The 26,393-nt window shown below is 35.3% G+C and overlaps 1 protein-coding gene across 3 annotated transcripts in view; it reads left to right on the top strand.

The window, feature by feature from the left end:
* Positions 1 to 26,393, top strand: part of LOC150100846 (histone-lysine N-methyltransferase EHMT1-like) — a 416,509-nt gene that overhangs the window by 63,942 nt on the left and 326,174 nt on the right. The gene's annotated exons all lie outside the window — the stretch shown is intronic.

Here is a 26,393-nt window from a genome sequence, read left to right on the forward strand (position 1 = left end):
CCTTTCCAACATATTCTCATCACCATAAAACCTGATACCAAATCTTTGCACAATAATCCATATGAGACCTGATCAAAACCTTATACAATGGCGTCATAGCCTCTTTATTTCTGCATGTCAGGGTCTTCCACATCATTGCCATTATCCGATGTGACATCTTATTAACTTTTGCAATATGGCCCCTGTTTTTCAGCTCCCTGTTCACCACCACTTCCAGATTTTTCATCTCCTCTGCTTCCTTTAAAGTTTCCCCCACCAATTGTATATTTTGCATCCCATCATTGCTTACCAAATCTCAAAACCTTACACTTTGCAACATTGAACTGATAGTTCCACTCACTTGCCCATTCATGCAATCTATTCAAGTCCTCCTCTGAGGCCATAATATCTGCTTGACTCTGCATTGCTCTCTCCCCAGTTTAGCATCTGTAAACAGCTGCATATCACTGGTTAAACCCATCCCAATATCATTAACATACAAATTGAACAACAATGATCCCAAAACTAACCCCTGTGGCACACCAATAGTGACCATTCTCTTTCAGGATACTGCACTCCCCCATACACAACTTTCTGATACCTATCTCATAGCCGGTCACTGATCCAGCTCAGAAGTCTGTTATCCAATCCCATCTGTTTAAATTCATTTAACAGCTTTTCATGCGGCAGTCTATTAAAAACTTTTGCAAAATCCAAGTTCACCACTGTATATGCATCTCCTCTGTCCATGGTATTTGTCACCTTGTTATAGTACATAAGTAAGTTAGTAAAGCATGACCACCCTTTAACAAACCCATGCTAATAACCACAGAGAATACTGCTGTTATCAACCCATTTGTATATCCTTCTTCTCACCAGTCACTTTAATACCTTCACCACAATTCCAGATATACAGATTGGCCTATTTTTTGAAGTTACATATTCCACTGCATAAGCTTTATGCAGTGGAACAATTTTACCTTCTTTCCACTCCCTTGGAACCTGTGCTGTTGTAAGACTTATTAAACAGGCATGGCAGTGCTACTGCCAGTCCTGCCCACTCACAATTAAGCCATCCTCTCCTATGTCCTGTACACTTAAGACGGTCTGCTACCAAGGGGTTGTAGAACTTGTTATATTCCAGGTTTTACAGAACACAACATAGAAATATATGAAAGATATTGTGACCTTATATGATAAAGATCCATTTTCATCAGCAACAATTGATGCAGGAGAGGAACTTATAGCAACACTGTCTGAGAAAAGAAGTCAACAATGAGCAGAGAAAATTAAAAGCTTAGATATGAAACACAGTAGCAGGAAAGCCTGGTTTTTGCTCAAAAAATTATCTGGTGACCTCACAACAGCAGCAGCCAAGGTTAATATAAATGCAAACCAAATTGCAACTCGACTATCTCTGAATGGTAAACAGAGTACCAAAGTTAAAATACCTAAAGATTACATTAAAAAAGTTAGGGATTCAGAAAAGAATCTCTTCAAAGAACCATTTACTAAAGAGGACCTATAAAATGCCCTAAAAGTCTTAAAACCAGGAAAAGCTGCCGATATAGGTGATATCAGTAACGAGATACTAAGAAATCTGTGAGAAAAGGCAAAGGAGTGGTTGTTAGAATTTTTCAACTTTTGTTGGAAATTTGCTAAAATACCCAGCATATGGAGGCAAACGAAAGTAATACCTATCCTGAAACCAGGTAAACCTGCTGAGGATCCAAAGAGCTACAGGCCTATAGCTCTCCTATATGCCGAAGCTGTATGAGAGGTTAATCTTGAACAGACTAAGCCCAGAAATAGAGAAAGTGCTGATAAAAGATGGCTTTGAAAGGGAGTTAGCAACGGGAGCTGTATTTATAGATTTGACAGCAGCATATGACACACTAAATCTTGCAAAGCTTATAATCAAAATTTACAGCATGACAAACAGCTATCGGTTAGTGGAGGTGCTATTCAGCAGGAGATTCTTTGTTGATTTTCAAGGAAAAAAGAGCAGATGGTGTATCCAGAAAAATGGTTCTACCTCAGGGAAGTGTGCTCTCTTCCCTCCTCTTCAGTATATATATATATATATATATATATATATATATATATATTAACGACCAACCTATAAACCCACACTCAAGAACCTTCTTATATGCAGAACTTATCAAACAAAATCCTTTGATAACATTGAGAAGCAGCTCACAAGAACTAGAAACCCTTGCAGTTTACTATAAGGAAAACCAACTGAAACCAAATCCCAGTAAAACTCGAATGTCTTTTCCATCTCAATAACAGGGAGGGAAGGGGAAAGTTGAATATAAAATGGAATAGTGTGAAATTGGTCAATTATCCAAATCCAACTTACCTAGGTGTCACACTAGATAGGACCTTAAGTTATAAGAGACACATAGAGAAGGTAGTAGCTAAAATTCAAACACGTAATAATATCCTGTCCGATTAACATCATCTCGGTGTGGTGCAAGTCCACAAGTACTGCACCTTTGCACTGGCACTTTGCTTTTCGACAGCTGAGTATGCTAGCCCTGTTTGGGAAAGATCATCACATATCATAATTATTGACAAGGTTCTTAATGAAACGTGTCAGCACATTACCTTAAGCCTACAAAAATTGACCATCCACTGTCTGGTATTGCACTTCCTCATATCAGAAGAACAACCCAGAGTAGATATGAGTGGAAACAACAACTAAATGATGAACGGCATCCTTTGTATGGACATGTTGCAGTAAATAGGAGGCTAAACTCAATGAAAAGTTTTATTCACTCAGTGGAACCGTTGGTTGATTCCATAAAAGCCACAGAGCACAGACCCACAGGTCAACAAGTGGTAAGAACAATCGCCAGAGGCTCTGAACTTAAATGAATCTCTTCCATCCGGCTTACATCTAGACTGGCAAAGATGGAAGACATTGAATAGACTTCGTTCCGGAATGGGCAGATCAAAGCAGAATATGGCCAGATGGGGGCTACACAGACAATAACAGCTGCTCGTGCGGTGAAACACAAACCATGGATCATCTTCTGCAATGCTGCCTAATAGACATTATATAATATATGTACCTGAGAAGATTTAATGCAGTGTAATGAAACAGCTTTAAAGTATATTAGTCACTAGATGAGTGAAATTTGACATTTTATGTTTTTGTGTAATATTTTATGCAAGTGGAATTTTTGTCTCTTAATGTATGCTTTTAATCCATATTCTTTTAATGTCTGTTTCTTTAAATGTATGCTTTTAATCATTTTTACGCATGATATTACATTTTTTGTAGTTTGCACACGAAATAAATAAATCCATTAACATCTCTTACCATGATCATTCTTTCTACTACCTGCCACATGTCTAAGAAACTGTATAGGGTTTTTCTTTGCCTTATTTGCTAATTTCTGCTCATACTGCACTTTTGTTTTCCTTACTATCCTGTACTGTCTCCAAAGTACCTTCTTCCAGATTTCATACTGAGCCTCTCATTCATCCATTTTACACGTACCTTATTTAGCCTTTTGGCGCCCTCGGAATATATTCACACATTGATGCCGTTATGTATTTCTTTGTCGATTCCCAAGCAGCATTTATTTCCTTACCACTCAACTCCTCATTCCATGCTATAGTTTCAAGCTTGTCATAATCACCAGCCTTATAATTCCACATATATCTTTTCCTCACAAAAGTCTGCATATGGCTAGCCACAACTCCAGGGGTCACTTCATGATCACACTCACCAACTGAAGGAAAGTGTGAAATCCCAATCACAATTACATCCTCTGATGTAATGATCAGATCTAAAACTCTCAATCCTCGTGTGCCCTCCTTTACATGCCGCCTGAGATAGTTACCTCTGAAGAACTTGAGAAATTCATTTTCCTTATTCCCAAATGCTATCTCTCCATTCCAATCTATACTGCCATAATTTAAATCACCCATAATAATAAGACAGCTGGAGTATATTATTCAACCAGAAATGCTCAAGTATGGAAGTATAAAAGTCTTACAGTGGTTGCACTGATAGTTCAGAAGTCCTGGACAGAGGGATGAAATGCAGATGATTGGAGTGGAGCTCTCATAGTACCCATATGAAAAGGGAAATAAAACTGAATGTGAGAATTACAGAGGTATTTCTCTACTGAGTGTTCTTGGTAAGATTTATGTAAGTGTACTTGAGAAATGGTTGAGAAGGATTGTGGAAGGGAAGCTTGGTGAAGAACAAGCTGGATTCAGGCCAAACAGAGGCTGTTAGTATCAGATTTTCACTTTACAACAAATAGTTGAGAAATCATGGGAATATAACAAAGATCTATATTTAAGTTTTGTAGATCTGGAAAGGGCATATTCCAATGATTTTGGGGCAAATAAACTCCAGCAGTTACACCATTTCGTGTCCCTTATTTCTGATACTTCTGGCATTTGTAAACAAAGACAGTAGTTCATTTTTAGGTCTATTACCAGTCCTATTCAAGCCACTTGTTGGTTGTAATTTCCCAACCTCACCTGCCCATGCCCAATCACTTACCACATATATCCATTCAGTCTCAACTTTATATTCTTAAGCCTGTTTTCAGTTGTATTTCTTTTGAAATATTCTTAGTTTTTAATTCAGATGGAAAAAAAGTATATCCATAGACTATTTATTTTTAATTAATATGAGGTTTGTATCATTGTAGCTATTTAAAAAAAAAATGCTTTTTTCCCTTCGATTTTCCTTTTGTCACCTTTTGAACTTTTCAGAAGCCGATATCAACATTAAAATTTCACAGTAAGTTGTCATTTTCAGTATGCCATTGTAAACTAAAAGTGACATTATCATCCTTAAAAGCTTTATTAAATTGGAAAATGGCTTCAGTAACATGTGTTTTTAAATATCATATAATAACAAAATAATTTCAAAACTATATTCTTGCTTAATAAAAACCATAAAATATTTCAGAAATAACTAATATTATGTATTGGGATTATATAATCTTAATAATAAAGCTGATAAACTTTACTATCATGATTGATTGAGCTGATTATCTCATAAATAAATAAATAATAATAACATAATTAGTCTGCGATTGACACTTAACAATTAATCACAGATGACACCATACTCATGTATTATAAACCAAAGCGCAGTTAGTACAGCAATCCCTCGATTAATGCATTCTTTAAAACAGGCGCATTAATCGAAAATGCACTAATCGAATGTAATAACCTATGTGAAAATGTATAATTCGTTCCTCAGATTTCTTTTTTGACCCTTAATTTTTTTTATAAAAGAATTAGGGTATGTCTCAGGGCCTAGTTAAAGGAAAACCATGAAGCTGAAAGACAATAAAACATATTCAGAATATAAATTTATTATTCTGCTTCTTAACAAAGAATTGAGCTAACATAGTTTGGCGAGCATTCTGTTTCTTTTTTTCTTACAACTGACGGTATGGCCCTATTGCCTCTTATGCAAATTTTACTGGTTCTCTCTTCACCAGGGAGTCTCTAAGAATTGCTGCAAAACTTCAATTGTATGAAAACTATTTTCAGATTGTTTCTGTGAAACCTCTTTGGGCTTGTCAGTGATTAAATTTTCTTCAGGTTCTTCTTGCTGTGCATCTAAATTTAGTAGGTCGGAATCACTCACTTTCTCAGAATGAGATTTAATGAATTAGATTAATTTGAAAAGCCTCTAAAATCATTTGATTTGCACAATGTGGAAGAATGTGCTACCAAATGGCTCACATATTGCTAGCAGTAATTTCATTCGACTTTATAACCAGGCTGAGATTTCTCTTATTTGGCTGGAAAAGTCTTGGAAGGCATTCGCTTCCAAAAAAAGGCCAGAATACTGGCCAAAAGATTCCAAAATACTGGCCTTCTTACACAATTTTCTTCAAAATCTCTGGACATCTCCTTATCTGCAATTGCAGCTTCACCTGTGGTTAGAACATTATGTTGGCCATAGATGGCAAACCTATGGCACCCGTTGACATGCCAGAGGTAGCACGTCAACGATTTACAGGTGATATCTTTTTATACGCTTATAAATTGAACTTTTTTTATAATTATTACAATATGTACAAGTTGAATTTTGTTTTACACAAGAGAGCAGCTCTGAAGACGTGCATATGACTGGTGCGGCATTAACAAAAGATCACGTGACCCAAAGACAAAGGCAACTGACAAGTGTTGAGTTGAAATGTTAATTCTCATCAACCTGAATTCTATAACATCTGAAACTGTCATAACAACATTCGCTATTGTTGGATCCTACTTCGTCTTAATCTGTACCTTGGATCCGACATGTTATTTACTACGATGTTCTTAACCTAAAAATAGTTGCTAGTTGGTTTCTAATTCAAATATAGAGAAAATTTATATTTAAAGACTGCGCCACTCTATATCTGAATTAGTTCATGAATTGAAGAAAAATCAACCCTCAACTATTTCTCCTTAATATATATAGTGGCCGAGTATATCTGACTTACTTAATTTACCCGCTTTGGTTCGAATATTTTATGAATGGTGCAGTAAAAGAGATTCAGGCAAAATACAACTTTTGATTAACAAAAACAAACATTTAATATAAGCTATGTAACACATACATAAATTCTACTTCTAATTTAAACAATAAAAACAAGTCAAACATTAAGCCAAGTCAATCACATTAGTTCAACCTTCCAAGCCTTCACATACACTTTCTCAGCTTCTGAGTTACAAAGTTCCTACACATATATAAATATAATAGAACTTCCTATCTAATCAGTTTTCACACACTTCTCAGTCATGCTATAAGTTCAAAATATCGCAGGCATTAATAGTTGAAAATATCTCTCTAACAATTCTTAACTTCAACTCTCAATCACGAAGAGTTTCCACAGTTGAGGTTAGGTTAAGCGTAGCGTAATTAACACTCATTTCTTCAAGCATTGAAATAATACACTAAGATAGTCCTTACTGGAAATAGTCCCTAGTACATGAAATACGTTGTGAGCAAACTTTTAAATTATTTTTATTTCACTTAAGAACACATCTACAAGACTTATCCACAGTTATAATTAAAACACTATCAATCGCGCTTCAGAAATCCAGACATCGACTGCAGGGTACTTCAACTATCCTTGTTACCACTCATAAACTAATTAAAACACTGTGCGGTTCTCCTTAGGGCAAATCGGAAATAAGCTGCAATTCTAGACCAACTGGGGTTTATTCAGAATTCTTCCTTGAACGTCCAGCTTTTTATATTATCCGATTACAGCATCAATTTCCCTTTTATTATTACTGCTGGCTTCACTTTCAGCTAACTATAAAATTCACTTCGTCCTTGCTCACTTATAAAAATTATCCTCTTAACTCCTGCCCTTAAGAACCTTTCATTTACTTCTACTTCTCTAGTTTATGCCCTTCCTTTCACTTCCAAGTTTCCGTCCCAACTCTCTCTTGTTACCTCTTATATTTTTTTATTATTCTTTTTCCAGCCCTCGCTCTGTTCCACTCGCTCGTTTATTTCACGCGTTTCCATGACAACAAATAAACGTAAACATTTTCGCTAACGTTACATAAGGTTATACCACTACATTCAGTTATTACATAACGTTAAACTTTCACAAACAAGAATAAATAGAATATTTGCATTTCAATAAATGCGTAGTTAAATTACAAATACAAGTTTTTATAATATTGACATAACAATAAATAAAATAGCTTAATAATATTTAATACAGAATCTTATTACTATTAACACATATGTTTGATTAAACAATTAAATATTAGTTATAATTAAGGTAATTACATGATATCAAATTATAATTTAAGTTATTTACATTAAATAATATTTGCAAATGTAGCCTTTGTGATGGAAGATCATGTTGGATTCTGAAGCAAATAATAATTACTCTAATATCTACATAATCAGAATCCAACAAAGGCTTACTCTTCCTTTGAAAAATTTTTCTTTAAAGAAAAATTTTTCACACTAGACTCACAAGTGGAGAAAATTGACTTCTTATCTCCCTTCCAAGATCTTAAGTAGCACTTAGTTTGAATATAATTGGATATTTTATTACAGTTGTATATGCTTTTCTGCATCTCTCCTCTTGAGTTCTTGTTGTTTTTATCATAAGGAGAATTCTGATTGCTACACTTATAACGTGATATTGTCCTTTCAGGGTGGTAGTTCTGTTCTCTGTTACTAACTTTTATCCTGAGTTGTCTATCATTTTGGTAATTTGTTTCTTTTGTCCTAGTTCTGTTATATAGACTAGTCACCCTGGCACAATTTACCTCAACTGTTGTTTGTTCCTTATTGATAACCTCAGGTTCAGGTTTGGCTATTAGTTGTTGAGAATGTTCATCAGTATTACATTTTGATTTTGGTAGATAAGGCATAACAGACTGTGTATTACTATTCTCCACAGTTGGTTCAATTACAGACAGCTCCACTTTATTTGGGGCAAATCCTTTCTCAGGTACATGAAACCTTTCTCTCTGCCTCCTTGTTCTATTATGCATATAATTGCCATTTGTTCTGACACTTATTTTCCTGCCCATTAGGCATACTTCCTTTTTAAAAAAATCACAGGAGAACTGATATCTTTCTAAGAAATTTGTTCCCAATATGATGTGGGAGCTTATGTCAGCGGTTGAGGGGTTGATAAGTAAGTCTTGCCAGACACTTAGTTTAAATTCTGGTAGGTAGATTCTTGCTCGAACCTTTTCATATGCTACAAAGTTTGAATCTGAAAGAGAAGTAATTCTTACAGGTTGTCTAAGTTTGGTAATATTATTCCTTAATTTATGTCTTATACCTTGGAGACAGTCTTTTCTAATAGTTGAAGCATTACATCCTGTATCTAATAAAATATTACACTTAGAACCTAGGATTTCTCCTCTAACTCTCATCATTCTTTCATTAGGTCCTTGGTGTTTTTGCATTCTATTATATCCTCTGTGGGGTATGTATCCAAATTTTGAGTCCCATCTGTTATTAGAGTAGTTTCCTTTGTTATAGAAACAATTCCTGGCATAATGTCCAACTTTCTTGCAATTATAACATTTTGGAGGATCTCTTTGTTTTGTCTCTGTCTTAGATTGAGGGATAATAGACATCTGTTGTTTGACATTATCTAGCCCTTGAATTACCTTATCTAGACTAGCTAAAATGGGTTGATTTTGTTTTTCCACTTCATGTTTAATTATCTCATTAATTATCTCATTAATAGCTGATAATTGTCTCACAACCTCATTAAGACTATCCATTATTGGCTGATTTAACCTATTTACTTCCAGGTGAATTAGGGTTTTCACTTCTGTCATCAGCCTTTTGTCAAATTGCTCTTTACCTTCAGTTATGCAATTAATACTACTTGGATTTTCTCCAATATTCTTTCCCTTTCCATCCTTATTTTTCTTTTCAACTTCAGATTGGTTTCAAGGAACAACCAGTCTTATTTACAACATTTACAAGACCTACACTGGTTGAGGGATAAAGATCTCCTAACATTTGTTCTTTTTCCTTGACACTTTTGAGACACTCTTCTAAGGTGGAAATTTTCTTCTTATAAGCTGTTTCTCTTAATTCTTGCCTAACACCTTGTCTAAATTGTTGGAATACAGCCCAATCTAAGTGTGGTTTATCCTCATTAGTCACATTTAAACTGTTGGCTAGTGTCAACAAACGATTGTGAAAATCAGTAACAGTTTCTTTATCTTTTTGTAAAACTCTCTGAAACTTCCATAAATTTTGGCCAATACTTCTTAATTTTGAGAACTGAGAAATAAGATTGTCCTTAAATATTTGATAATCAAATGTATCCTTGAGAATTGGAGATGAGTTAAAATATGCTTTAGCCTTGCCTATTAATTTACTTCTGAGTAAAATTAACAGTTGAAAATCCATCCAATTTGCTATTTCTCTAAGTTTTTCAACATAAGTAAAAAAAAATAGTACATCATCCGATTCTTCACCTGAAAATTGGGGAAAGACCTGTTGTGGGTTCACCGTACGAAAGAATTCACTATCATTCATTTTAGAACTTGATGAAACAGCCATATTATTCTATTAACAACAACTTTAAAAAAATTAGAATTCTAAAATAACTTCTATGTTTGCCTGATTCTAGTTTACAACCAATTCACTTGATTCACTCAATTTACCTTCAAATTCCTTTACTATTACAAATTTTAATACTTAATATTACAATATATTTTAGTGAAATCAAATCCTGTCGACTGCGCCATTTGTCGTGACGTTCTCTTCTTCATGTTCGAATCCGCCATCTTGTTACAAGTCACTTTCATAAAAAAAACAACTAATTGTAAATTGATCACCAATCCAAGGGTAGAGAAATTTCTATTATACTGCGCCACTCTATCCTTAGATTAGTCTATATAAAATAGCAGGATCAATTCATAGTTAGTTAGCAGTCTCCTCATTCATTCTGGCCGAGGTATTTTATTTTCCACTTGGGATTCCCGCAAAACATAATCAGAATCCAACACTATATATTTCTTAGTTTTAGCACATTCACGATGGGGCGTCGTTTATCGCTCTGACGGGAACTTCTCATTACCGGCAGGCTCAACTCACACAAAGTTTATTCCTGCTGGTTTGCTTTTGAGCTGGCAGATGAACTCACACATGCATTATATGTATGATGACCATATTTTTTTGGAGAAAATAAAGCACAAATCAGAAATTGTTTCATATTAAATAATATTAAAAAAAAAACAGGTTGCATTTATTTCTTTCACTAAAACTAAAAAGCTTTATAAAACTTTTATTGTAAAATATAAGCATATACATAAGCATTTTAAACAATCATATTACTACTTTAAAAAATTTAATTTTGATACTTTTCACAAGAATGGACTCTTTTTTTAATAAATCAAGTTCATGTTTTAAAAATCCATAAAACTGTATACAATTCATGTCAAAGTTCCATTTGATATAAATGCATGCTTTCAATGTTTAGATTTTTAATTGGTTTTTTTCACTGGTCCATATATTGTTCACTAATGAAAAACTCATTCAATGGGGACATTAGATCCAGGGAGATATAAGCAAAATTCAACGATTTTTAAAATGTTTTTAAAAGATACGTGTTTATCAGCAAAATATTTAAAATTTTCAACCCATCTACATCGGCAGGACTCTTCATTTTGTAGCCATTCTTCAATCTTTTCACTGGTGACATAACTTTTAATACACGAAACTTCATCAAATAGTTTGCCATCATTTATTGTTTAAGTGACTAGAAGTGAACAAAACACTTTCCTCGCTTTTTGCCCACAGAGGAATTCTCGTAGTAGGACCCATTCAAATACTTCCATTTCCATGAATCAGCTGTCCCAGTTATTTAAATAATTAATGCAGGTTTGGTAAAATTTATGAATTGCATCTTTAAATATGTTGGCATCAATATTCAATTTACTATTTCAATTCACAAAATAAAGGACAGAATGGCCATTTTAGAAAAAAAATAATAAATCTAAAGGACAGAGCAGTGAAATAAAGGACTCTCCTCTTAAATAAAGCACATATGGTCACCATAATTATATGGCATGTTTCAATTCGTGCTAGAATTTTATTAGCCTTTGTGATCAGTCATAATGACATCGAGAATTTCAAATGCAATAAAACAAACACATATTTCATGTAATTGAAAAATTGGACAAGAGATTTTAGTTAGATACTGTGTTTAAGTGCAATTATGGTTTTGCTTTAGTCTATACAGCATAGTTTCTGTGGGAGTAGTGCAATTAGAGACAGCTGGAATAAAAACTGCTCTAACTAATGAATCACACTATTTGTTGGGAACTATATTCAGGGATACAATAAAACTACACTTGTTTTTCTTGCATCTGCAGTATAATGGCTTTTGGGGAGGGCATGCTGTTACTGCGAGGAGCGAGTTACTATCGCCTCGACATGAACATGTTTAAACATTTTTCATGTGCAAGGTAATATACAAAACTTTTTTGATGTATCAATATAATTACGGCTATTATAGCCTGTTTGACCGTCATCGGCTATAATAGCCGATGACGGTCAGACGACGACCGAAACGGTCCACACCCCGTTAACCCCTGCCCCAGTTTCCACATACGGATACCCTTGCCTTCGTTTCTCCCCCTCCCCCCACAAAAAATGCGGCCCTAAACAAAATAATATATATATATATATATATATATTATTAATAGTGACCTGGGTTTCCAAACTTATTTCCTGCATCAACCCCCCCCCCCCCCCCCCCCCCGTTTATAAACAACCTTCAGCAGGATCTTGGAATTGGAATGCATCATAGAACCAAAAACAAGGTATGTACAAAATTTTTCCACCTCTTTTATTCTGCCATAATTGCCTTCTATACTCACCCATAATGCCCTAAAAAAAAAATATATATATATATATATATATATATATACACTCCTTTTTTGAGTAATGTTAGCCAATGTATTAAAATAAGGGACACCCCTAAACAAAAACAGGCTATAATAGCCGTAATTATATTGATAGTGTTTAAGAGGAGTAACATGGGAATATTCCCAGAAACTATACTTAACTTTTTGATGTATTTTTTCATAAAGTAAAATTTGGTGTGAGTTATACGCGAGGGCATGTTATAATTTAACCACTCGGCCAGACTGACTAGCCAAGTGGTTAGCGTAACCGCTCTCCAGCCAAAAGGCTGTGGGTTCGAATCGTGCCATGGCCATGGATGTTTGTGAAAATACTAGTGGTGGTCAGCGGGAGATGGTGTTGGCGTAGTTAGTGGATTAAATTAGTGGTAGAGACAGTTGTACAGCAGGTGCCTTCCCTCTGAGTCATTGGACTCCCTGGAAGTGTCAAATAATAATAATATTCGAGTAAATATGGTAAGCATTTTGCCGATAAGTTGACATCCTTCTGCTATTTCCCCTGCTCAGCTGATTTCTGTGGCAAGTTACAATGCATAAATATTTTTCTCACTTTTTTTTTTTTTAAACCAACATCATTAAAATCAATTTAATAATACAATAATCAGTTTTACTCTGAATAATATACATTTATATATAAATATTATAAATAAAATAAATTTTATTATTTATAAAATTATAATTATTTATAAAATATTATATAATATTATAAATTAATTAATTTTCTATTAAGTTTTCCCCTACTAAAAACTGCCCGGCATGTCAGCAACTCAATTTGTAAACAAGATTTAATTAACTTAGATTCATTTGAAAAGCCTCTAAAATCATTTGCACAATTGGAAGAATGTGCTTCCAAACGGCTCACATATTGCTAGCAGTAATTTCATTCGACTTTGCGACTTTATAACTGGGCTGAGATTTCTCTGATTTGGCTAGAAAAGTCTTGGAAGGCATTTGCTTCCAAAAAAAAAGGCTGGTTTCATCGACATTAAATATTTGTTGATCACAATAGTCCCCTTCTCACACAATTTTCTACAAAATCTCTGGATATCTCCTTATCTGCTATTGCAGCTTCGCCTGTGATTAGAACATTATGTAGGCTATTTCTCTTTTTGAAATGCTCAAATCACCCAGCACTAACGTGGAATTCTTCTTCTTTTCCATCATTGATAGCCCTTTCTTTCCATTTTACAAAGAGACAATGCTTTTGATTTAATAACGCCAGTGTTTAGCAGGATCCGTTTTTGGTTACTATCTTCGATCCATGTAAAAAGAAGTCTCTCTTAATTCAATCATTATATTACTTTGATTTTCAGTGCATGCATGATGGACTTCAAACAGCCTTACCTTTCTCTTTGTCTTCAGCAGTTGATTCATCCATTTTTGTGTTCTTGTCCTTTCTTTGCTCTGGACTTGCCTTGTTCATTTTTCTTTATCATTTAAGTTTTTCTTCCAATCAGATTACTTTTCGAATCATTTTCACATTTCTGTTTTCTGCTCACTAATTCTTTTACTCATGATTAAAGGTTAGGAAAATAATTTAAAATAAAAATGTACGGAAAACAATTGCAAAGATATAATCATCAAAATGCTATGTAAAGCAGACGACATAAATTTCGGTGGTAACTTTGGAACATAAGTGTACATGGAATAGTGTAGTATGCCATTAAAAATAACTGTAAAATGTTTCAAATCGGTAACTAAATTATTTCATTGTGGTGAGTGATTTTAAAAATCTGTAACATTTATTTTTAAGCTGTATATAGGCGCACTAATCGAATTTGGGTATCGAAAAAAAATGACGCACTAATCAGGGGTGCATTAATCAAGGGATTGCTGTATAGACTTTTTTTTTTGTCTATACAAAAACCAGGGCTTTTTAGGTTTTTTATCCTTCAGAACAGGCAAACCAGCCAGTAGAACACGTTATTTACAGACAAGAATACTTAAAGGCAATGGGGTAACTGCCTTATCCTCGTATTTCAGTTAGGAAATCCAAGGATACTTGGAAGGCTGTGGGGCATTAAAATGCCTGTTAAAGCCACAGATAGAATAGACATTAACTCAAAGAACAAGACCAAATAGTGAAATAAACCAAAAAAAGAAAATTTCTTAGTAACTGTCTTTGCTATTTTTAGGTAAGTTGGCTGAGGGGATTGTCTCCAATGAACAGGTTGCAGGTTTGAATCGATGATTGTAAAAGCCTTTTCTAGAAAAGCATGATAGCTCTGAGTTTATAGAGCTTGTCTTGATTATTAAAAACAACAATAACAACAAAAAAAAAACAGGCATATTCCATATGCCCACAATCTCATACAAGTATGCCATAACAGTTCCTTATCCAAATGCATCTTACACCTAATGAAACTATTAAAAAAATGAAATTTATGATAAAAAAATGCTTGTGAACTTTTTAAGTATATTGAAGAAGCGATCATTGCTTGATATCATTTCTTTTCGTGATCCCTCCATTTATCTACCAACATCATCATAATCAAATTTCTGATATGTACCCTCAGGATGGAGTGCTTAAAGGTCAAAGCTGTATAACTGAGAGGAGACCTCCACATAGCCTTTAAAGGAATGCAGAGAACCGACCAGGGCTTCTGACCTAATGTCCAATCCTCACCTTCTCGTGGTGCACCCTGTTGGGTATCTACCTAGATACTGAACATACGAGGATGGGCTGGCAATTTGGGATTTAGACGACCAAATTGTATTCTTATTGGCTTAAACCAAAATACAAAATAATGGTACAACATGACAAAATTTCATGCCGGCTGGGGCGTCGCCTAACCTGAACAAGTATGGTTGCATTAATTTGCTAAATATTTGGGAGACTGTCATCCTAAGAGCAACTCCCACATAGCTGTAATGATTTTTTATTTTATTTATTTTTTAACATTAGAGGGTACCATAAATAGGACTTTAGATTTTTTGTACACTGCAATTTTATTGTTTTACTTGCTCACTGTTGCATGTACACGTGTGTTGTGCTCTGATGATGCTGATTTGAAATTCAGCGAAATATAAGCAGTTAATAAAACATCTTTTTTATTAAATTGTTTTGGTATTGTTAATACCATTAAAAACTTAAGTTATGAATAACTGTCAACACTTTAGCTTATCTGTTAGCCAAGGAATAAGAAAAGTCTCATTGACTGTGTTATTGTTGATAGTGATGTTTACTCCCTGGTGGAGGACACCAGAGTGTACAGAGGATTTGAAATTAGAAGTGATCACTATTTAGTCTTGAGCAGGATAAAATTGAATTTCATATTGAAAAGAATAACATGTAAGAAAGTTTTAAAGCGAATAAAAGTTGAGCAGCTCTCAGATGTGAACTGGAGACTAAAATACACAAAGATTATTGAAGAAAAAATGAAAGAGTTTGAGGACAGGAACCAAACCTTGGAGATTCAGTGGCAAGCCTTGAAGAAAACCCTGAATTATTCAGCCAGAGAGGTATATGGTGAGGTTGTCTGCAAGGATAGAAAAATCAGAACTCCATGGTGGACACAGGAAGTTAAAGAGGCAGTGAAGGAAAAGAAGAAAGCATATCAAAAGTTGCTGGCAAATAAGTCAGCTTGTGCTCTTAGAGAATACAGAGACAAATGTAAGAAAGCTAAACACTGTGTAAAACTAGCTAAACAAAAGTCATGGGAGGACTTCGGCAAGAACATAGAAAATAATAATAATAATTATTATTATTATTATTGTTCCGGGAAACTCCAAGGAGTCGACAGACTCATCGAGGGAGGCCCTAACATCATGTTTGGAACAACTATTCAACATTCACACAGTATCTATCATATCTTGCCTTGAACTCATTCACGGTCGTAGCACCCACAACAGACTCTGGAAGCTTATTCCACTCATTCACCACTCTCCAAGTAAAAAACCTAGCTCTAACACCCTTGTCAACCACGCTCTTGCCCAGCTTCCATGCATGGCCCCTAGTCCTCCCACCACCAGTCATATTTCCGAAAATATCTTCTGGATCAATCTTATAAAAACCCTTCAGTAATTTAAATATCTCAATCATATCACCCCTCCTTCGCCTATCGTCCAATTTCTGCAACCCACAAATATTCAACCTATTCTCATAAGGTTCATTCCACAGACCTGCTATCATCTTGGTCACTCGTCTCTGGACCCTCTCCACTTCCTCCCCATCATGAAGAAACCCTGGCGCCCATATATGGGTACAGTAGACTAGATGGGGTCTTATCAAGGCTCAATACAGAGGAACAACAACTTGTTTGTCTCTGCATGATAAAGTATTTTTCATAAGCCAAGTGATTTGGTGAGCTGTTTTAGTCACTTTTGCAATGTGCCTCCTAAACTTCAACTCCCTATCCACCAGCACTCCCAAATCCCTGGCCTCATCAATCTCCTGGAGTACGGTTCCACCAATGCGATATACTGCTGCTATTCTTTTCACCCCAAAGTGCATAACCTTACACTTTGCCACATTAAACTGACATCCATTTTTCCTAGCCCAGTTCTCCAAACTATCCAAATCATCCTGTAAAATTTTGACATCCTGTGCACTCACAATTGCTCTACCCAACTTTGCATCATCAGCAAACAAGTGAACACTTCCTCTCAAATCCTTTCCAATATCATTGATGAACAAATTGAAAAGCAGTGGTCCAAGAACAGAGCTCTGCGGCACTCCACTGGTCACAAGACGTCTTTTTGACTCCACTCCTGAATAAACCACTCTCTGGTATCTCTCCTTCAACCACCCTCCTATCCATCTTACCAACCCTATATCTATCCCCATCTGCTCCAGTTTACTGATTAGGGTTCCATGTGGTATCCTGTCAAAGGCCTTGGCAACGTCCAGTAGTATCACTGTAAACCAATTTCCCCTATCCAGTTCAGCCGTCACTGTGTTATAAAACGTGAGCAAGTTACTGAGGCATGATCTACCCTTCACAAAACCATGTTGTCCCCCATACAATATCCCATTTTCATCTATCCAATCCTGTATTCTTTTCTTGACTAATTTCTCTAAGACCTTGACAATGATTCCTGATATGCTAATCGGTCGGTAATTTACAACAGCAGTCTTGGAACCACCTTTATGCAGCGGAACTATTTTCCCCTCCTTCCACCCGTTCGGGACTAACCCATACCCGAGACTCAAATTAAACAAAATGGTCAAGGGTACTGACAATTCTTTAGCTGCTTCTCGTACTACATGAGCTGGTATACCATCCAATCCCACAGATGTATTGACATTGAAGTTATGCATTAGACTACTCACCTCCACTTCATTCACCACAATTCCCATATAATCTACTGGTTTATTCGTTTCTGCAATGTCACCACTGGATGGTGACATTGCAGAAATGATGCAATAGATGATATATTCTTGCAAAGTGCTCACTCAGTAACTCAGCTATCTCAACTGATTCAGTTACCTTCCTACCATCGGCATTCTTTAAAATCATTCTGCCATGTACATTTTTCCTTTTACTTGCTACATATCTAAAAAACTGTTTAGGATTCTCTTTAGCCTGCATGGCCAATGTTCTTTCGTAATCCTTTTTTGCTTTTCTTACCATGCTCGTCACCCTTCTGGCCTGCGCTTTATACCGTTCATGTGCCTGCCGGTCACCTTTCTCCTTAAATTCCCTCCATAGTTGTTTATTTTTTTGCAGCTCAAGCTTAATGGTGTTATTCATCCATTTAACCCCTACTTGATTTATTATTCGGACTCTAGGTATACAGTCAGCCATTGCTTCACGCAAGCACTTCTTAACTACCTCCCATGCACTATCAACTTCTAGTCCTTGCAGTTGTACATGCCATGGCACCGAGCCAATCAAACTCCTAAGCTTGTCATACTTTCCAGCCCGATAATTCCACATGTACCCTGTCTTAATTGAAAATTCTACACCTTTAGCCACCTCCCAAGTCAAGACCCTATGATCACTCTCACCGATTGGTGGCACTGTGGTCATATTTGTTACAGCCAAATCCTCAGATGTAATTACTAGGTCAAGCACTCTCTGACCCCTAGTATTTTCCATTACATGCTGTCGCAGATAGTTATCCCTTAATAACCGCATAAAATCCAATTCCTTCCTCCTGTGTGTCCTCTCCTCACTCCAATCAATACGACCATAATTGAAATCTCACATAATAATCACCCTCCTTCCACTCATTTCTTCTAGTTGTTTGTGCATACTGTCACCACCATCTTTTCCATCACCTGGTCTATAGCAGCACCCAATTGTATATTTAGTTCTGATAGCCACAATCTCACACCAAATGGCCTCAAATGTGCTCATTTCTCTATCCTGCAATTCAACTTCTATTCTCCTTGGCTGTAGCTCATCAGCTATCATCAACAATACTCCTCCCCCATTTTATTCTCTCTGTCATTCCTGAACACACTATACCCATCACATTCAATCCCACTAGCTATATCATCTACAGTCAGCCATGTTTCACTAATACCAATGACCTGTGGTCTGGAAGTGCCAACCATGGCCAAAAACTCTTCCTTCTTGTTCCTAATACTCCTAGTATTAGTGTACATGAATTTAAGACCTCCATTAGCCCCAACCCTACCTTGATGCCTTATATTAACTATCCCACTCTGGTTTGTTGTCCTTATTTGCTCTAGCATATTATATTCATTCTTACATTCAACTGCCTCCCTAAGGATTGTATATCTACTCCCCCCCCTTAACAAATCTAGTTTCCCTGAATTTGCACATCCACTACATTCAGCAACACTTTCTCAAGTCTTCTTACACCGTAACCATTCAAATGCAAGCCATCCATCTTATATAGATCCTTTCGCCCATCAAACTCACTCCACACCTCCACAAATTCCACACCACTCATCATACATAACCCACGCATAAAGTCATTCGCAATTATGGCCCTCCTTTTAAACATTTCACTGTCATACCGTGGCAAAAGACTAATCATTCTAACTCTCTCACTCTTTTCTTTTGCTACCTCAAACAATTCATTCAGGTCTTCTATCATTTCCATTTTATCTCCTTTCAAATCATTCGTACCTGCCACAACAATCATTTCTTTCACCCTTTCCTTTTGCTCTCTAATAGACTCAGTTACATCCTTTATGGTCCACCAGGTTGGTACGATTTTGTCAAATCCTCTACTAACACACCTCGTACTAACGAGTCTCCATACAGCACTCTATCCTTCATTTTGTTCTTGTTCACATTCATACGTCTATTTTTCCTGTCATACCTTTTATTATTGGTTGGTTCATTCAGTCGACTTTTGTTCATGCACTCTAGCTGCTGTTTTGCCCTTTCTATCGCACCATTCAACAACGCAATCTCACTCAATGCATCTAACTCATCTTTTTTATTCTCTGAGAAACCATTAATACTATCATTAACACTTTCTACATTCACACTCTCATAATTCTCATGTACAACCTTGCCGTTTCTTGTCATATCGCTATTTTCATCATTCTGAAGTTTGACAAAAATATCACACTCACGATCCGAAATACACTTCAATTCCTCATTCTCCCTACATTTTCTACACACATTCAACTTTATTATCATCTATCCACACTCCGACCGCACTCCACAAAGCGTACATTTCACAGCTAGTACACTGTCTCATTTCTTTTATACTACCGTTCTTTGATAAAGATAGCGAACCATCATTACTGCCTGCCATTTTCCTTCGTACAGGTGCCATAATTATTGCAACGTGTTTTATCAAATAATAAGTTATAACACACCAAAAACACACAGATGCACTAAAATACGCAAGGCAAACAAAACTACGCAATATTAAGTAATTTTATCAACGATATCTGAAAATAATACTTATCTTATCAGGAGCTTGCACGAACACTACACACTACGATATAACCTCAAGAAGGTGGCGAAATATTTTGGAGGTTGTTGAAGCTTAGGAATGGAGGAAAGAGTGCTGTAAAAGGAGTTAGAGATGATAAAGGTGACATGAAAATGGGAGAAAAAGATATCCTTGAAGTATGTAGTAATTACTTCAAAAAATTGCTAAATGAAACAAGCATTAATAGCATAGTGGTAAACAACACTCAACAGGCATACAGTCAGGAATACATATCCATACTTGAAGTAGAAAAAGCCATCAAAGGCTTGAAATTCGACCAGAAATGCTGAAGTATGGTGGTATAAAAGTCTTAGTCTTTCAGAAGGCCTGTACAGAGGGATGAATTCCTGATGATTGGAGTAGAGCTCTCATAGTATCCATATATAAAAAGGGAAATAAAACTGAATGTGAGAATTGCAGAGGTATTTCCCTACTGAGTGTTCCTGGCAAGATCTATGCAAGTATACTTGAGAAACGGTTGAGAAGAATTGTGGAAGAAAAGGTTGGTGAAGAACAAGCTGGATTCAGGCCAAATAGAGGCTGTCAGGATCAGATCTTCACTTTACGACAAATAGTCGAGAAAGCATGGGAATATAACAAAGATCTGTATTTAAGTTTTGTCGATCTGGAAAAGGCATATGACAAGGTGCCAAGAGAGAAGCTATTTGATATCGTACAGTTATATAGTGTCAATGGGGCATTATATCAAGCAATACTTAGTCTTTATTTAAGTTGTAAGTCAGCAGTTAGAATTGAAGGAAGTACAGGAAGATGGTTTAATGTTAAATCTCGTGTGAGACAAGGATGTACGTTATCCCCTCTGTTATTCATTATCTATATGGATCACATTATGAAGGAAAGTGGTATTAAACATGATATCAAAATTGGAGATGTTAATGTCAGCTCTTTGCTTTATGCAGATGATGTTATACTTCTAAATAAATCTGCTACAAATCTGTGAGATTCTCTGACTAAATTGAATAGCTGTTGTAATAGATATGGTATGAAGGTCAGCAATAAAAAGACAAAGACAATGAAAATAGGCTGAATCATTGAAAATGTCAACTGTGTTGTGAATGGAGAACCTGTGGAACAAGTAAAACATTTCAGCTACTTAGGCACAGTTTTTACTGAAGATGGTAAACTAAATATAGAAATAGACAACAGAATCAGCAAAGCTGGTATCGTGGGAAGTCAATTGAATAAATTCATATGGAATAAGAAAGAAATTAGTCGAAACACTAAATTAGCTGTATACAAGACAGTGTTCAAACCAATTTTAACTTATGGATCTGAGAGCTGGGTCAGAAGTAAAACACTTGACCAAAGACTAGAGACCGCAAATATGAGAGTCCTGAGAAAGATTAGAGCCGTGAACAGATGTCATCAATGGCAATATCATATTAAAAATGAGGATATTAGGAAAGAACTTGACATTGTCAGCATCCAGGAATGCGTTAGCAGAGCTAATCTCAGATGGTATGGTCACTTAAATAGAATGGGAGAGGAAAGATTAGCAAAACAAGTGTTCTCTGCCAGGTTGGCAGGAAAACGACCCAGAGGAAGACAAAGATATAGGTGGATTGATACGGTACAAAGTGCCTTAGACGATAGAAATATAAGATCTGATAATGTTGGAGTCTTGACAAGTAACAGACTGATTTGGAGGAAAATTGTAGATAGGAAGTTAGTAATGATGTAATTTTTTCATGTAGTACTGTCATATCCTGTACACCCCTTGAGGGTACATGGCAATAATTTGATGATGACTCTTAGGATGTACAGGATAATTAAGATAGTACCACATGAAAAATTTACACCATTACTAACTTCCTATCTACAATTTTCCTCCAACTCAGTCTGTTACCTGTCAAGGTTCCAACATTGTCAGAGATCTTATATTTCTATCTTCTAAGGCACTTTTTTTACCATATGACTCCACCTATATCTTGGTCTTCCTCTGGATCTTTTCCTTGCCAACCTGGCAGAGAACACTTGTTTTGCTAATCTTACCTCTCCCATTATGTTTAAGTGACCATACCACTTACGATTAGCTCTACTAACACATTCCTAAATACCAACAGTTGCAAGTTCTTTCCTAATATCCTCATTTTTAATGTGATATTGCCATTGATTCTTTGTTCACTCCACTATTCTTTCTCAGAACTCTCATATCAGAGGTCTCCATTCTTGGATCAAATGTATTAATTTTAACCCAGGGTTCAGATCCATAAGTTAAAATTAGTTTGAACACTGTCTTGTGTACAGCTAATTTAGTGCTTTGATTAATTTCTTTCGTATTCCATATACATTTATTCAGCTAACTTCCTACCATACCAGGTTTACTAAGCTCTTTCATTTTTTCTTCAATGATGTTTGTGTATTTCAGTCTGCAGTTCACCTCTGAAAGCTGCTTAACCTCGATTCGTTTTAAAACCTTCTTAAACACTCTTCTTTTCAATGTGAAATTTAATTTCATCTTGCTCAAAACCAAATAGTGTTCATGTTGAAAGTTTTTTCACTTGGTTATACTATAAATTAAAATGCTAAGAAATTCTGTTGTCAGTTTCCATATTTAATGTACCATCTTCACTAAAACTTGTGCCTAAATAGCTGAATTGTTTTACTTGTTCAATAGGTCCATTCTTCAGTTGATGTTTTCAATGTTTCTGCCTATTTTCATTGTCTTTTGTATTTTTTATTGCTGATCTTCATATCATATCTGTTACAAAAAATAGTTATTCAATTTAGTCAGGGACTCTTGCAGACTTGTAGCAGATTTATTTCAAGTATAATATCACCGTCATAAAGTAAGGAGCCAGGATTAACATCACTAATTTTGATATCAATTTAATACAATTTTAATTCATAATGTGATCCATATAGATAGTAAATAACAGTGGAGATAATGTGCATCCTTGTCACATACCTGATTTTACCTCAAACATCTTCCTGTACCTTCTTGAAGTCTAACTGCTGACTGAAATAGAGACTAAAAGTGACAATCTGTTACTGACAATCTCTATCTTGCTGAAACCACCTTTTGTTCACTAAGCCTTTCTTCCACATTTTTTTTTTTTCCTTTCATATTTCTCAAGTATACTTAAATAAATCTTACCTGGAACACTCACTAGAGTAATTCTTCTGTAATTCTTGCATTCAGTTTTATTTTTTATAGATGGATACTATGAGTGATCTGTTCCAGTCATTTAGAATTCGATCCTTCGACCAGGCCTTCTGAATTATGCAGTGCTGAGAAACTTTTATACCTCCATACTTGAGCATTTCTGGCTGAATTTCATCTACTCCAGCTGCCTTTCACATTTCAGTTTTTTGAAGACTTTTTATACTTCAAGTATGGATATGTATTCTGACTGCATTCCTGTTTGGAGTTTTCTACCACTATGCTGTTACTGCTGATTTCATTTAGCAATCTTTCAAAATAATTACAGGTATCCCTTGCTTAATGCAGGATTTGATTAACGTGGCAAAATGAATTGCGGCAATCTCTTGATATACGCAGCAAGAGTTTTGATTAACGTGCCTTTAACCCTGCAGAGCTCGCAGCTGATATGGTAGATACATGCAAAATGTTTAATATAAATATTCTTACACAATTCAGTGTATAGCTTGGAGGTCATGAGTAGCTGTGCATTCATGTGTTACGAGTGATATTCTGCACTGTTTTTTGCTGTCAGTTTGCTTTAACACATGTTATGTAAAGGTTTGTGATATTTGACAGTAAATTGTATCTGAGAGATACCGTGACCTCCGATATCAATATAGTATGGTTCAGTTTTTTTTTTTTTTTTTTTAAATTCTTTGTTCAGTCATTTCTAGATTATAACTGAAAATAAATAAACCATCATGTATTACTGAAATAGAGAGCCAAAGGCTTATTTATCATACATGTTTTCTAAGAGAAGTTCTTTACATTATGGAAAATACTAAGGAAGGTGATCTGGAGCTATCTGGAATATCACAAACCTTTACATAACACATGTTATATAAAGGTTTGTGATATTTGACAGTAAGTTGTATCTGAGAGATACCGCGACCTCCGATGTCAGTATAGTATGGTTCATTTTTTTTTATTCTTTGTTCGGTCATTTCTAGATTATAACTGAAAATAAATAAACCATCATGTATTACTGAAATAGAGAGCCAAAGGCTTATTTATCATACATGTCCTCTAAGAGAAGTTCTTTACATTATGGAAAATAAAGGAAAGTGATCTGGAGCTTACTCCACCTTTACTACGAGTTGCCCATAAGGTTGCTTATGCTTGCATCCACTGAAACTTTTAGTTTCTATATATTCGGCATGAAACTCTTGTAGTTTCTATATTCAGCTATGAAATAATGTTGGATTCAATATTTATCATACATGTCCTCTAAGAGATATGCTTTACATTATGGAAAATACTAAGGAATGATCTGGAGCTTGTCCCACCTTTACTACGAGTTGGCCATAAGGTTGCTTATGCTTGCATCTGCCAAAACTTTTAGTTTCTATATATTCGGCTATGAAATAATGTTGTATTCAATATCCACTTAATTTGTACCATCATGTATTATATTTGCAGTGTCTTTTCTTTATGTTTTATTGCTTGTTTGCCGAGGTCTGGAGAGTCATTTTGCTTGTTATCGTAGAATTTATGCCGATAAGAAAAAAACTAAAACTGTTCAAACGACTTTTGATAACTTCTTTTGATAAAAAATTGCAGTAAGTAATGTAGGTACAAATATTTATTAAACATTTACTTTGCATTCGTTTTTTATCTTTCCTAAAAGAGTACCATATAAAACGAATTATTGATACAGTAATCGATCATGGACGAATTGAACTTTTTACCATTGATTATTATACTTGATTAACGCGATTTTGATATATGTGGTAACATCGAGGGATTAATTAACTGCATTAATCAAGGGATACCTGTACTCCATACATCAAGATTATCTCTATCCTAAGTTTTCACGTCCTCTTTTTTATCTCTAATTCATTTTATAGTAATCTTTCCTCCATTACTGAGCTTTTTTAATAGCCTGCAGAATATTCTACCACCTTCCTGATGTTTATTTTCAGTTTTCTTACCAAAGTCTCCCATTACTTTTTTTAGCTAGTTTTACCCATGTGTCACTTTATTGCATATTTCTCTGTATTCTCTAAGGACACTAGCCAACTTAGTTGATAGAACTTTTTGTAGTTTTTTTTTCTTTCTCTCCGTGACTGCCTCTTTAACTTCCTGAGTCCACGATGGTTTTTGGTTTTCTGAGTTTTCTATCCTTACAGATTTTATCTTTACTTTTCCTTACTCTATCCTTACTTATCTTTTCCATCCTTACCTCACCATATACCTCTCTGACTGAATCAATCAATGTTTTCTTCAGGATCTGCCATTGAATCTCCAAGGTTATTGTATTCAAACTCTAATTTTTTCTTCAATTATGTTTGTGTATTTCATTTACAGTTCACCTCTGAAAGCTGCTCAATCTTGATTCGTTTTAACACTTTCTTAAACACACTTCTTTTTCAATATGAAATTCAATTTCATCCTGCTCAAAACCAAATAGTGTTTATGTTGAAAGTTTTTTCATTTGGTTATACTATAAATTAGCAATGCAAGAAATTATATTCTTGGTTTAATTCTTTATCCAAGTGTGAGCCAACAGAGTTTGTGCCTGAACTGTTTTCGGGACTGGGCAACTCATATAAAGAAGCTAATGACTTCATTGACTTGCCCTGGTATCCCATAATGCAATGCACATATCCTTATGGATATGTGTAATGCTATGCATTATGGGAAGGAGGTCGCTACCCAGACCTGTTTCAACCTTTATTGAGGCCTCATCATGAGAGTCAAACCCAGAGGTGATACCAAAGTTGAAGTAATGCAGAAGTCATATTTCTGTATACGAGCCAAAGATGATACTAAGATATCACTTAATCCAGAGTATTTTAATAATAAGGTGCGACATCTTTGGCTACTTGTGGTATCACTTAATCCAAAGTATTTTAATAATAAGGTGCGACAGCTTTGGCTACTCGTATATGGAAATATGACTTCTACGTTACTTCAACCTTGGTATCATCTCATAGGTGTGGCTCTCAATAAAGGTCTCATCATGAACTCG

This window comes from Typopeltis vanoorti, chromosome 12 (genome assembly GCF_054136105.1).
Source record: "Typopeltis vanoorti isolate ZY-2024b chromosome 12, IOZ_Tvanoo_1.0, whole genome shotgun sequence".
NCBI classification, from domain to species: domain Eukaryota; kingdom Metazoa; phylum Arthropoda; class Arachnida; order Uropygi; family Thelyphonidae; genus Typopeltis; species Typopeltis vanoorti.